At 39.1% G+C, this 14934-nt stretch overlaps 1 protein-coding gene across 3 annotated transcripts in view; it reads left to right on the top strand.

Moving 5' to 3' along the window:
• LOC127569028 (ras-GEF domain-containing family member 1C-like) overlaps window positions 1-14934 on the top strand; it is a 132046-nt gene that overhangs the window by 58427 nt on the left and 58685 nt on the right. The window lies entirely within an intron of this gene.

Here is a 14934-nt window from a genome sequence, read left to right as displayed (position 1 = left end):
CTTTCTCTCACCTTGAACCTTTCCCTTATTTTTTCTGATACCCCTACCATGGGAAGAAGATTCTAACTATCTACCCCATCTATGCCTCAAATAATGTTATATATTTCTATCAGGTCACCCCTCAACATCCTTCTCTTTCAGGGGAACAAGCCCAACTTATCCAATCTCTCCCCATAACTAAAGTCCTCCAATCCAGGCAACATCCTGGTGAAACCTGCTCTGCACTCTCTCCAGCTCAATCACATTCTTCCTATACTTCAGTGACCAGAATGGCATGCAATACACTGTGTGGTCTAACCAATATTTTGTAAAGTTGCAACCTAACATCCCATTGTTTATATTCTGTGCCCTAACCTATGAAGGTAAGCATGTCATATGCCTTCTTCACCTCTTCTCTACCTGTGTCGCCACTTTCAGGGAACCCGAAGGTCCCTCTGTTCATTAACATTCCTTAGCACCCTACAATTTATTACATATGTCCTACCCCCATCGGACTTCCCAAAATGCATCATCTTGCACTTGTTGGGGTTAAATTCCATCAATTTTCCATCTGATCTATATCCTGATTTAGCCTTAGACAACCTTTATCACTGTCCACAACACCAGCAACATTTTTAACTGTTATTCATCATCCATATCCTTGCCTTACTTACATTAGACTCTAATCTCAAAAAACATTTAATTTGAATTTTTCATCTTTAAGTTTCTCTAAAGCCTTTTCTTCCCTGTTTCTGTAGCTTATTTCAATGCTGCAGCCAATTCCTAACCCAAGCTTGCCATTCCATTGACTCTGGCTTCAAGTTTTCTCAATTTATTTCAAGCACAATTGGTAGCCAGACATCTAACCGTCCAAGTCCCAAGCTTTGGAAGTCATAACCTCTCTCCTTTCACCTGTCAGAAATCTTCTGCTCCTTGTAGATCCTTGTTAAATCTAGATTAGGCTTTGCATTTTCCCTACCAATATCTCTTTTCTGGCTCAATATCCTCTTTTATTTCACTATGAAGAGCCTTGGGAACTTTTGCCCATATTGAAGGTACAAATATAAATACAAATAATAATGTTTTATTTTTCTAAAGCAAGGATTAGATTTTAATAGGATGAAATGCTGGTGGGCCACTTGGTGATGCATGCACCAATGGTTTTAGGAGGTTTTGAACAAAACCTTGTGTGTAGTTTATTAACTCATGAAATGCTCTGTTTTCATGATGTGGTGTTCCTTGGTTTGTCGGCTCCAGTGTACACCATCGCAAAGGCACCATGCGAAGAAAAGCGTAGTAACGTATAGACAAAATTGACATTGTGACTGGGTCATTTCTGGTTACATTGTCCGGGTTATACTGAAAGCAAATGGGCCATTGGCATGCTGCCAGTTTGCTGTCATGTTGGTCTTTCAGTGCACTTGCAAGTGCAATGTCAGTAAAAGCTTTTGCTGTGAAATGACTGCATGCAGATTTACTCTGAACTGTGACAGTAAATCCCTAGTAAGAAACAGAATAAGCTTTCTGTATTTGGATTTATCATGATTTGCCCAGACTTCCAACGAGATATACTTTGAGTTTTGTCAAGAATGTTAAAAGAGAGGAAATTTTGAAAAATATTGAGCAGTTCATAAATGTAATAAAATATTAAATCTTTGAATACAAGATTGCTTTAGGAATATTCTTCAATAATAGAAAAAAGCTGCTGCAATGGATTAATATGACAAAGAATAGAACTGGTTTCCTTCAGCTTAGTCTTTTGCTTACTGTTACAGTTTTTTTTAGCAGTTCATTTTAACCGAAGTGAATTTAAAATGCAGGTCAGGAGTTGGTGTGTCTCTAAAGATGAATAATGAAACATTAGACAAGGCTTTGCTGATGCAGTTTTCTTGTGCTGTGCTAAAAGCATCTGTCATTTGAGCTGTTAGAAAATAAGGACAGTTCCAACAAGAGCATTAAAACAGTCATCACTGTAGAAAATAAAAACATTTCCACTGAATCATGCTCCTTGCAATGTCATTTGATTTTTTCAGACATTATTGAAAACTTCTTTTCAAGTTAAAATTATTTAACCAGCAGAAAAATATCAACAAAATTTAATGGTACTTATTGGAGAATTCAGGGTTTTAATGTAACAAGGTTATGGGTAAAAAAACAAAATTTGGCAGTGTTATCTGTAGTTCATATAACCACCATGACATATGTGCCATCGTTATGTGCAAAATTGTATAGATTTTAAAGTTTATTAAAAATGATGAATAAACAGTGATTTGTTCATCAGTTATGTTACTTTCCTCCCCTTGATTATGGCACGTTTTATTTTCCAAGAAGATGTCCTACCAGTATGCTGACTACCACCCAGTTACTAAGTTTTGGCTTCTAAAACCAGAGATAAGTCTACATCTACCAAACAAGTTGCATTAAAATATGGCTTAATCTTTTATCTTAAAAGATGCAACTGGATCAAAATTTGTAATAACTAATGAATTAAGACTTGTTCAAGGCCAATGGTTCTCAAAATATATCACTTACATTTGTAGAGTGGCTTCCACTTTATATTCTACTGAAGTCATATTCATTGACATCATGTCTTTAAAGGAAATATTAGGAGAGTCTTATGTTTAAATTAATTAATTGTAGATTTACTTCATTCTTCAAACAATTGAGGCTTCCAGTACCTCAAACAACTGATTTTTTAAAATATTCAGCATTTCTAAACTTGTAATAATTCAGTTTTAAGGAGCATAATTTTACAGTGGTTAACCATTTTCTTAAAACCTTTAACACAACAGTACAGGCAAAATAACTCTTTAACTTAGCAATAGTACAATTTCAAAATGGGTCCTAGCCGTAATTATTGTGTGCAGTGTGTGCATATTTAGGCATGTGCTTATGAGCTTGACTTGTGGGGCCCAAGGCACAATGGATATTGAGCCTTGGGCCTCATTTCCATGGAGGTGGTGGGTTATGCAGACCTGTCAACTGTGTCACTGAAGTTCGAGCATGTGCTGTGAACAGCCTTATTTTAGTACCAGGAACGAGAAGCACCACAGAAGAACAACAAATGCACTGTTTCTAATGGATGATATCAGAATATAGATGTCACCACATCATCAGCATTCCAGCAGTATACTCACCATTCATTTCAATAAGGTGCATAGCTCCTTCAAAAATCAGCCATGCAGCCTCAGCTAAGGACTACATTCTTATTTATTTTTGCTCTTCTTTTCCTGTTTCTAAAACAGGAAAACAAGTAAAGTTTTTGATAGCTAAAGCCTACAATATCTACATATTTCTTAATCATTGTTTTCTGATGTTGGCTGATCCTTGCAGGTTTCAGCATTCTCTCGGCATGTTGATGTCAATTGTAGGCTGCATACAAATTCCAGCGTTTCCAGCCCAGCAATTTAAAATACAGAAATTACAACAGAATACAGAATGAATGTATAATTGATACACAATTGAGTAGCTACTTCAAAAAAGATTCTAACAAAAGTCTTCTTGCAAAATAATTTTGAATAAACTTGACTGTGCACCAACACGGAACATTTTGTCTCAGAAACAGAAAAGGGTGATGAAAATCCATAGCCCTAGTTGGTGTCTGCCTTCCTTGGATCTCCAGTCCTATAGTGGCTCAATCATCACTAGAGCATATTTCAACAGCATCAGCAGACGAATTTTGGCATCATGTCTCAAAGGGAAGTATTCAGAGATTCTTATGTTTAAATTAATTAATTGTAGATTTACTCTTTTTCTAAAATCTGATGCTTCCAGTGCCTGAAACAATTAATTTTTTAAAATATCCAGCATTTCTCAACTCATAATCCTTGAAAGAAAGGAGATGAGCTAAGAATGAATTTTTACAACTGTAACAATGATGCAATCCTACTGCCACTGAACATAATCAGAAAATTTAGACCATTGTATAAATGCAACCCAAATTCACAATCGGTTCCTTCCCTGGAAATAGAATAAAGCTTTCCCTAAAGTGAGGAGTCTTAGTTTGTTTCACCTTTGTTCTTTGCATCCAGTTTACAGCAAGTAAGTTTGGCTTTGATGTGAAGCTGAATTACTTTGCACGATAGATTACATCTATAAATAACTAATGCTGGATACTTAATTGCAGTGTATTTAAAATAGAGTTCATATTATACTTTTCAATAAGTTTAAAAGGCACGAAAGACATGATAGCCCACAGTCCTGTAATTTTAATGCTATATTTAAGGGCTTATTATTTAACTCTTAAGGACATAAAATGTAGATTATAAAATATCATACATAGTACAGATTTAGATGGCATGCAGGGACAAAAAAAATCTGTGTGTGTATGATTACAAATCTTTGAAGATGGCAAAACAAATCAAGAAGGTAGCCCCAGAATTTGCCTGCAGCTTACTGTTGACATCCTTTATTTTCTAAAATAGGCATAGGGTACGAAAGCAAGGAAATTAGATTAAACCATTCTAAATTATTACTTTGGTTCCAGTTTGAGTATTTTATCCAATCTAGGCACCACATTTTAAGAAGTATGTCAGGGCCTTAGAAAGTCCACAGAAGAAATTTCCTGGAGTGATACTAGAGATTTAAGACTTCATTTATATTGGAATAAATGGAGAAACTGGGGTTGTTGTCCATAGAACAGTAAAGGTTATTGTGAGATTTATAATTACGAATGGTTCTGACAGATGAAATAAAGAGGAGTTGTTTCCAGTGGAAGAAGGATCAGTAAAATATGAACATTGATTTCAGGTAGTGGGCAAAAGAACCAGAGGTGAGATGATTTCTTTATTATTATGCAACAAAATGTTATTATCTAAAATGTACTGTCAGAAAGGATTGTGGAAGCAGACTTGGTAATAAATTACAAAGGGGCTTAGGATAAATAATTTTGGGAGAAAATTACAGAGGATAAGGGGGAAAAATAAGGGAATGAAAGTCATTTGATAGCTCTTTCAGATAACCAGCACTAGGATTAAATAGTCTCCTTCAGTGCTGCCTGTTTCTAAGATAAATAAAAATGAAAATAAGTTTGAATTTACCTCCATACTCTCAATTGACTATAGTTGCATACACGCAAACAAATATAAGAAATGCTGCAGAAATCTTGATTGACAGGAACTATTAATGTTCTTACACCAATTAATTTTATTTCAGAGCTCTTTCTAGGCAAGTGACAGTTAAGACATGAAAAGTTAATTTTTCTTAGCTGTGATTTAAACAATTCAGCAGTGATAGTTTGTATAAGGGATTTCACCTTTTTTTTTACTCTTCAAAATGTATAGCAGCTTTGAATAGCTTTCTGTTTTTTCCAACCAAATTAATTCCGTGAGAATGATTTCCTTGCAATGGAAGAAAATCTTTGAATAAAATAGTATCTATGACTGGAATTGTTGGTGACAATATTTTTTAGACATATTTGTCATTGTCCGTTTTTAGACATAGAATTGTCCTACAATTTATTTTTATTTACTGATTTGTCATCAAAGAAATATTTTTATTGTCTCAAAATACCAACAATTTGAACACAGCAAAATTATTTTTAAGCTACCTTAATCCAGTCCCAAATACTGATTTTGCAAGCAGCGTATCTGTGGAGCGTCCTAAACATAGTTTACATACTTCTGAACACTTTATTGATCAAAGGATATGCTGTTATGATAATGTGATTCTAGAGCATATACATCAAAACATCACCAGGCTGTAAATGTGAAAAATGTCTAGACTTAGTTTTTGGATTTGTAATGGTTTTGTTCCTGTTACAGGGCAATGACCTAAAAATATCTTTGCCATGGATCAATTCCCTTGTGCTGCTTGTTGAGTGTATGTTTCAAATAGCCAGCAATGAAAAATAGCTTTAGCTGATGAAAAATAATTGAGTTATAGCTTTAGAAAAGTGCCTCATGATCATTCAGATCAAAAGGAGGCAGCAATTCAACAAAGATGAAGCTTGGCATTTTCCGGTTATGAATTGTGTTCTCCCACGCATTAAACAAACAACTTCACAAATCCCTCATGCAGCAAGAGCTTCCCTGTTGGACTGTGGCCTTGAGCACTAAACTGCATCTTGATCAACAAAGTATTCTTTCAGTGCTCTGTAATTACAATTATCAACAGAAGATAAAAGAATCAGTGTACTGCACTATATATTGTAACTGCTGCAAGTAGAATTAATATACTGTTTTCTTTTTGTGATTAACGGTGACATGAAAATTCATCACACAATGCATTCAGCCAGAATCAATGATATCAGTAAATCAAATACATCACTGCAACGATCTTCATTTAGTGTAAGTTCATCAACTGATGACCATTGTCAGGCAGCATGTGTAGCTGTTTATTATTGGCAATGATGTCATCTGGACTTCCGCAATGTTCAGTGAAACTGAGAAACATCTACTGTAGTTATTGATGTAAACAATACCACCCTAAAGATAAGGACCTATAAATGCAATTACACCTGGAACCTGGCGCACACAGGAAAGGATGTATACAGGACAGTCCTATTGGAGGAGGACCACTGTTTCACAGGTATAAAGTGGGGCACATGCCATTTTAAAAAAAAACATGTGTGTGGCTAGCCAGCTTTTGTGGGTTGTGCTTAAAATGATTTTATGGCATTGGACACCCTTTTAATTACCAGGTCTTCTCCACAAGGATATGAGCCAGCTCTGGAATCCAAGTTCTAGATTTCGGCTCTACCTTTTTTGCAATTAACATTTTATGTCAAAATCTATTGTCAACAGTGGCAGTGTTGGAACAGTTTGGACAACTATGGATGGAGCTTGGCAGCTTTTCACTGTCCTGTGTTGCCCAGCCAAAGCTGTGCTGTTTTTTTATCTACAAAAAAAACTTTTTTCAAAACATTTTTACCAAAAAAAGCATTTTCCCTATAAAAATATGTGCACATACACTCATATAAACACAGGCAATATATTATAGAGTTACAGACAATTCACTTGAACATGAGACTTATATTTTAAGCAATCTCAATTTCATTTTCATCTGGAGAAGAGGGCATGGACTATAACCTGACAATCCTGATGCAGGGTCTCAACCCAAAACATTGACTCTCCCTTTGCCTCCACAGATGCTGCCTGACCTGCTGAGTTTCTCCGGCAGCTTTGCTATTTGCTCCAGATTCCAGCATCTGCAGTATTTTGCATCTCCATTTTATTGTTCCTCTGCAAAGTCTCTTCAAGGTATGCCCACATTGAAGACATTTTCCTCCTCTCCTTGGGAGTTTTGTGAGACTCTCTCTCACTGCCCCCCCCCCCCCCCACTCCATGATTTCTCCTGCTTTTCGACCACGTTCTTACAAAACAGTCTTAATGCAGGGTCTCGACCCGAAACGCTAACCATCCCTTTGCCTCCAGAGACATTGCCTGACCTGTTGGGTTCCTCCAGCAGCTTGCTTTTTGCTCCAGATTCCAGCATCTGCAGTCTTTTGTTGCCTCCATGGGCCATGTCTTCCTGCAAACTCTGTGCACATGAGCTCTGGGAGATAGCCTTTCCCATGGGTTACACCCTGCTTTATGTATTCCAGGACATAGAGTGTGCCAATCACGTTGTGGAGAGTTCCTGTTGCTGGAAGAACCAACAGGTTATGGGCATCCCAGGGAACAGCCGATGACAGAGAGGCCTGTGCTTTCAAGGCACGGGGGATGATCCAGGAGAGATACCAACATGTCTCTCTCCACACCCTCTGCAAGGGAGAAAATTTCAGCAGTGAATGGATAATGGTCTCTCCTCTGCTGAACTTCTGAGGGCACCTTGTGATGACTCTGAAGTTCCAAGTGTGCTAGAAGGACTACACTAGAAGGGCCTTCCTCGCTACCATCTTGCCAAGAGCTGTTGGACAGTTCTGATGATAAGGCATTCCGCCAAATGTCATTGGCTGCGAGATCAAGGAGAAATCCATTTAAATCTCCTCTCTCCTTTCAAGACTGTAATCTTGCTGATCGAAGGGATTACTCCTTGTGAACATCTCTACCTGGGAAAGGTGGTGGGAGGGGTTTGGAGATTGCGGTGCTGGTATGACCACTTTGGAATACTCTTATTCTGTTTGATTGACATGGTCAAACCCAGCTTTCTTGGAACAGGGAACAGATAGTACCTCACCATGTGATATATGTTCATACAAACATTGCTCATGGTTGTCTTCCCTACTGCAATTTAGCAAGGAAGTCCAAATTTGTGACAGCTCCGTATCATTTGCTGTGAAGAATTTGCACAACCAACCTGCACCGGGTTAGACTAGGCACAGGAAGTGTATATCCATTAATTTTAATGACTGCAAGAGACTGAGGTAAGTGGTGGTTAATTTAGATATTTTTAAATGTTTCAGTATATTTAAATATTCAGTGTTTTGTATCTATTTTATAAAGCAATGGTTTGAATAGCATTCAATTGCCTTTATTTTTTTTGATTCTATCACTCCAAAACATTGAAACTTTTGCAGGCTAAACCAGGATAAACTGCACATCTGGAACTATCAAAGGTTTTGTTGACATTTGTGGGCAGTGATGGAGTTAGGTTTTGCAAGGCCCTGCTTGCATGCAGGGAGTCATCATAACGCTTGAAGCTGACTCCAGACTGCATATGCAGCCTGGGAGATCCATGCAAGTATAAAGAACAGCAAATGTTGAAAATTGACAGCGGGTCAGGCATCTTCTGTGGAGAGAAAAATAGAGTCAATGTCTCAGGTTTCATCAGAACTGTGTATGTGTAAAGTAAGTGTAAATCTCTTCTGAGGTCAGTGGGAAGTGCAGGAAGCTCTAAATCTCGTGAAATTCTGATCAAAAGGGATTGAGAACAAATATGGCCTTGATTATTTGATGCAGGATCAGGACTTGATCCTTGTAGGTTGTGACCAACTAAATAGGGATAAGCAGTCACTCTGGTCTGTTGCGGTTAACTTGAGCAGCATTTAACATTCATCCTGCTTGCTGTTTCAATTGCTTAAGTGTGAAGCACTATTCACTGCTCCGTGGATCTTTGGGTTAGAGACCAAATATTAAGTGTATCTAACGTACTGAGGTAGACAGCAGCTTTTAAAGGGTAGATGCTCTCTGGTAGCAAACAAGAAGAAGAAGGCATGTATTCAAGAAGATGGCTGCAAAAAGCACAGAGAGGGAGCTGTCTCACTACCTGAGCTAATGTATATTTAACTACATAAATTTTTTTTCTTAAGTGCACTGTTTAGTTCCTTGGCTTGCTTTCTCACTTTATAATGTTTAAAATAAAAACTGTGGTCTGTATCTTACTGGTATCTATTTTGATAGATACAAGGCTTCTGCCAACCTGATGATAAACACAGAAGTCCCAAAATTACCGAGGGAGCTGGAACGTTACAGAAGTGCTTCTGAAAGCAACAAAAATTCAAGTCATCAGGTTTCAGCTCTCTTTGGATTGTTCCAGGATTTCTGGAGCTACCCTTGGGCTGTTGAATGCACTACACTGATAAGGCAGTCTGAGCTAATCACAATCTCATTTTCCTGCTGGGCTGCCAGAGAAATGGCTCTGGCCATTTCCCAAACTCCTACCAGCTGGAAGGTCCACTGGGTTCTCAAGGGACAAAACTGCAAAGGTTTGTACTTCCCCCATAGGGTAAAGCACTGCCCAGCAAGACTAGATGTAAACTCCACAACCATCTTGAAGGTTCCAAACTCAGAAAGCCCACACGCAGGCCAGAGAAGATGGCAACTGTGTTTGGTTCCCAGCTCTTCTGCCAGCACTGCGTGAGGTGGCCAGGAAATGAAAAACTAGCACCTCTGTGCCTGAACTTTGGGCAAGTTTCAAATGACCAGTTCTGGGGTGGAGTATGGGGTGGAGTATGGGCCAGAGAAAGCTTAGAGCAGTGTAGATAAAGTTTCCTCTATGTAGTCTTGGAGACAGAATACTGCTGCACCACTATTGTATGAAATGTCAGTGAGTATAACATGTAGAATGGTCGGCACATTCTTAAACTATTGACTGAGATGATTTTACAGAAGGTGAAGCCTTAGATCTTTGCTGATGTCCCAATATTCCACCCAGTCTTTCTTCATCTGAATGGTAGTTAAATTCACAGTTTACAGAGGCGTGAGGGAGTTAAAGTCTGCAGTAGTTACTGAGTTAAATGGATATTTATTAATTAAACAAATTAATAAAAAGTAATGCTATTTTCCATGTTTGGTCTTATAGCCACAAGAGAACCCAGTATGAAAGGAATGCCAGCAGTCCGGTTTTATTGAGTTGGGTTATTCTTGATCAATAAGTTTGTGGATAACACGAAATTAAGAAGTGTTGTTGATAGTGAAGAAGGTTATCGTAGATTACAGGGGGATCTCGATCAGTTTGGGAAGTGGATTGAGGAGTGGCAAATGGATTTCAATACAGATAAGTGTGGGGTGATGCATTTTGGAAAGTCAAACCAGCGTAGGGCTTGTACTATGAATGGTAGGGCACTAGGGAGTGTAATGGAGCAGAGGGAACTAGGAGGACAAGTGCATAGTTCATTGAAAGCAGCATCACAGGTAGACAGGGTGGTGAAAAAGGCATTTAGCATTCTGGCCTTCATCAGTCAGGGCACTGAGTATAGGAGTTGGGACATTATGTTGCAGTTGTATAAATCATTGGTGAGACTGCACTTGGAGTACTATGTATAGTTTTCGTCACCCTGTTATAGGAAAGATGTAGTTAAACTAGAAAGAGTGTAGAAAAGATTTACAAGGATGTTGGGATGTTGGCAGGACTAGAGGGGCTGAGTTATAGGGAGAGGTTGGCCAGGCTAGGTTTTATTCCTTGGAACATTGAAGAATGAGGGCCAACCTTATAGAAGTGTTTAAAATTATGAGAGGCATAGAAAAGGTGGATGGTAACAGTCTTTTCGCCAGAGTAGGGGAGTCCAGAACTAGGCGGCATAGATTTAAGGTGAGAGGGGAAAGATTTAAAAGGGACCTGAGGGGCAACTCTTTCACACAAAGGGTGGTGAGTATATGAAATGAGCTGCCAGAGAAAGTGGTTGAGGCAGGTAAAATAGTATCATTTGAGAAGCACTTGGATAGGTACATGGAGGAGCGGGGCTTAGAGGAATATGGGCTGAACACAGGAAATTGGGACTAGCTGGGTGGCATCTGGTCTTCATTGACTCGATGGGCCGAAAGGCCTGTATCCATGCTGTATTGCTCTATGTGAGGTGTACTTTAGTTGCATTTGACTGTATCCTGAAGGAATTCACATATAGTTTATATAATGAGGATTTACACAGGAAAATTGTTGAACATGAATTATTAATCATATTTATTACTTCAAAGATGCATTTGCTTGAAACCACTGCAGCTCATTTACAAAGTTCTCTGTGCAAAAGATCAGTGCAACCATATTCCCTGGATTTATTTGAATAATATGCTCTTTTACATTTAGAATCAACATAATTGATATTTTTGAAGAATGGTAATAGTCACTTTTTGTAGTTTTGTTTTGGTTTGATTTCCACTAAGTTTATAGTGCATCTCCCAGACATTCAGAAGCCAGAATGCTTTTCCCAATGGGCATCCTCTGACCAAGAGGGAAGGTTGATGGCTCAGGTTTTGGATGTAGGAATGAATAAGGGAGAAACTAGGTCTCTTGGAAAAAATGGAAAACTACAAAATAGTACTGCACATGGTCTTTTTCAATCTCATAAAATTGTTTGGCTCTATCAATTCTTGGTGACTATGGACAGTCAAATTTGACTGTCTTCAGTTCTCAGAAATGTGTTATGTTCTTGGTCTGTTACAGGGATGACATGCAAAGCATGACCCTATCCAATGGTCCAAAGTCAAAGTCGAGCTCCAGTGCTGAGTGAAAACTGGGGTCAAGCAAGGATGTATCAACACGTCAACCTTCTTCTCAGTCTTCCTTGCTTTAATGCTGAGTCTCACCTTTAAGCAATCCCACACTGGAGAGAATGTACAGGCTGAACAGGAAATTGTTCAACTAAGTAGTCTGGAACATGTGGGTATCAGGAAAAAAGAAACATTCGAGATATTGACACACGTTGAGGTTGACAAATCCCAGGGTCTAACAAAATATATCCCAGGGTGTTATGGGAAGAAAGGGAGGAGATTGCTGAAGCCCTGGTGGAAATTTTTGTATCAACATTAGCCATGGATGAGATATCAGAAGTCTGGAGAGTAGCTAATGTAGTTCCCATATTCAAAAAGGATGGTGGTGATAAGCCAGGAAACTACAGGTCAGTGAGTCAGTGGTAGGGAAACTATTGGAAAAAATTATCAGGGACAGGATTTATGATCACTTGGAGAGGCAAGGACTGATCAGAGGGAGTCAGCATGGTTTTGTGCCTGGGAGATCCTGCCTCTCAAATCTGATACAGTTTCTTGAGGAGGTTACTAAGAAAATTGATGAAGGCAAGGCAGTAGATGTGGTATACATGGACTTTAGCAAGGCTTTTCTTTTCTTTTTCAATCTTTTTATTAGTTTTCAAATTAATACAGATTGATATATAGCATCAATATTTATACATGTAATACAAAGAGATCAGGATAACAATCATAGCATATATAATCATAAAGAACAATAAAATATAAAAAAAAATCTGTAGATCCAACGATCTCTTAGTAAATGAAGCAAGGCTTTTAAAAAAAGGTCCCATGTAGTAGACTGGTCCGGGAGGTTAAGGCACATGGCATCGGAGGTGTTTTGGCAAACTGGTGATAACAAGCAGAGAGTAGTGGCAGAAGGGTTGTTTTTCTGACTGGAGGTCTGTGACCGGTGGTGTTCCGCAAAGATCACCACTGGGACCTCTGTTGTTTTTCCTCTATTGTTTGTGATATATATAAATGATATGGACGAAAATGTAGGTGGGCTGATTAGAAAGTTTGCAGATGACACAAAAATTGGCAGCATTGTGTATAGTGAGGAAGATTGTCAAATGATTCAACAGGAAATAGACCAGTTGGAAATGTGGGCAGAGCAATGGCAGATAAGAGTTTAATCCAGACAAGTTTGAGGTGTTGCACTTTGGGGGGGTCAAAGGTAAGAGGAAAGTATATAGTAAATGGCATGACCCTTAGGAGCATTGATGTACAGAGGGATCTGGGGGTGCAAGTCCATAGCTCCCCGAAAATGGCAATGTCAATGGATAGGGTAGTAAAGAAGGCATACGGCATACTTGCTTTCATCGGTTGGGATGTTGAGTATAAAAGTCAGAAAGTCATGTTACATCTGTAGAAAACTTTAGTCTGACCACATTTGGAGTATTGTGTGCAGTTCTGGTCACTGAACTACAGGAAGGCTGTGGAAGCTTTGGATAGAGTAAAAAAGAGGTTCACCAGGATGTTGCCTGGATTAGAGAGTATTAGCCATAGGGATAGATTGGACACACTTAGATTATTTTCTCTGGAGCATTGGAGGCTGAGGGGCAACCTGATGCAAGTAGATAAGGTAGATAGAGTCTGTTTCCCAAGGTGGAAATATTAAATACTAGGATACGCTAGATGCAGAAGTGATACACTTTGGAAGATCAAACTTGAAGGCAGAGTACAAGGTTAATGGCAGGATTCTTAACAGTGTGGAGGAACAGAGGGATCTTGGGGTTCAAGTCCATTGATCCCTCAAAGTTGCTGCACAAGTTGATAGGGTGGTTAAGGAGATGTATGGTGTGTTGGCCTTCATTAGTCGGGGGATTGAGTTCAAGAGCCATGAGGTAATGTTGCTGCTCTATAAAACTCTGGTCAGACAACACTTAGAGTATTGTGTTCATTTCTGGTCACCTCAGTATAGGAAGGATGTAGAAGCTTCAGAGTGGATGCAGAGGAGATTTACCAGGATGCTGCCTGGATTAGAGAACATGTCTTATGAGGAAAGGTTGAGTGAGCTAGGGCTTTTCTCTTTAGAACGACAGAAGATGAGAAGCGACTTGATAGAGGTGTATATGATTATGAGAGGCATAGATAGAGTGGACAGCCAGCACCTTTTTCCCAGGGCAGCATTGGGCAATACCAGAGGACATCTATATAAGGTGAGAGGAGGAAAGTTTAGGGGAGATAACAGAAGTAGGTTTTTCACACAGAGAGTTGTGGGTACCTGGAACACAGTGTCAGGGTTGGTGGTAGAGGCTGATACAATAGCGACATTTAAAAGACTCTTAGATAGGCACGTGGATGTAAGAAAAATGGAGGATTATGGGCTGTGTAGGAGGGAAGGGTTGGATTGATCATGGAGTAGGTTTATATAGGTTGTGCTGTACTGTTCTATGAACTAGAGGGCACAGCTTTAAGGTGAGGGGGCGAAAGTTTTTTTTTCACACAGAGAGTGGTAGATACCTGGAATGTGCTGTTGGGGGAGGTGGTGGAAGCAGATACAATAGCAATGTTTAAGAAGCATTTAGACAGGCACATGAACTGGCAGGGAATGGAGAGATATAGACCATGTATGGGCAGATGTGATTAATTTAAATTGGCATCATGGTTGGCACTCAAATTGTGGGCTGAAGAGCCTGTTCCTGTGCTGTAATGTTCTATGTTCTATCCAGTGGGCGTGATAGACAAACCCAAGTCAGCATCATCTCCTTGGCTACCTTCCCCAGCACCAAGGCTCTGATCACAAACAAAATGCTCTGGCAGGTGGGTAACATTGTACTGGTGAGAGATTTCCAGGAGGATGGTGAATATGCTTTAAGGATATCCTCCAAGTGTCCTTGAAAAGGTGAAGATTATGTTTGTGTTTGATTTGATTCAGCCAGATCTGGTGATGAATTGCATCGTTGTGCATGAGGTTTACTCAACTTTACAATTCCTTATTGAGTGAATGAAGAAAATGACAGTTCCCATGGAGAAATGCAGAATTAAAGGCAAGATATGACTTTGTCAGACATGAAAAACAGGTTGAGCAGGTCAACAGCAGCAGCGAAATCATAATGGCTAGACAGTCTGAGAGGCAGGAGGAGGGAACTTGCAGGTGAATTGGTGAGGC

Source organism: Pristis pectinata, chromosome 4, assembly GCF_009764475.1.
Source record: "Pristis pectinata isolate sPriPec2 chromosome 4, sPriPec2.1.pri, whole genome shotgun sequence".
NCBI classification, from domain to species: Eukaryota; Metazoa; Chordata; class Chondrichthyes; order Rhinopristiformes; family Pristidae; genus Pristis; species Pristis pectinata.
The sequence above is the reverse complement of the archived record's forward strand: the minus strand, read 5'-3'. Positions and strand labels throughout refer to the sequence as shown.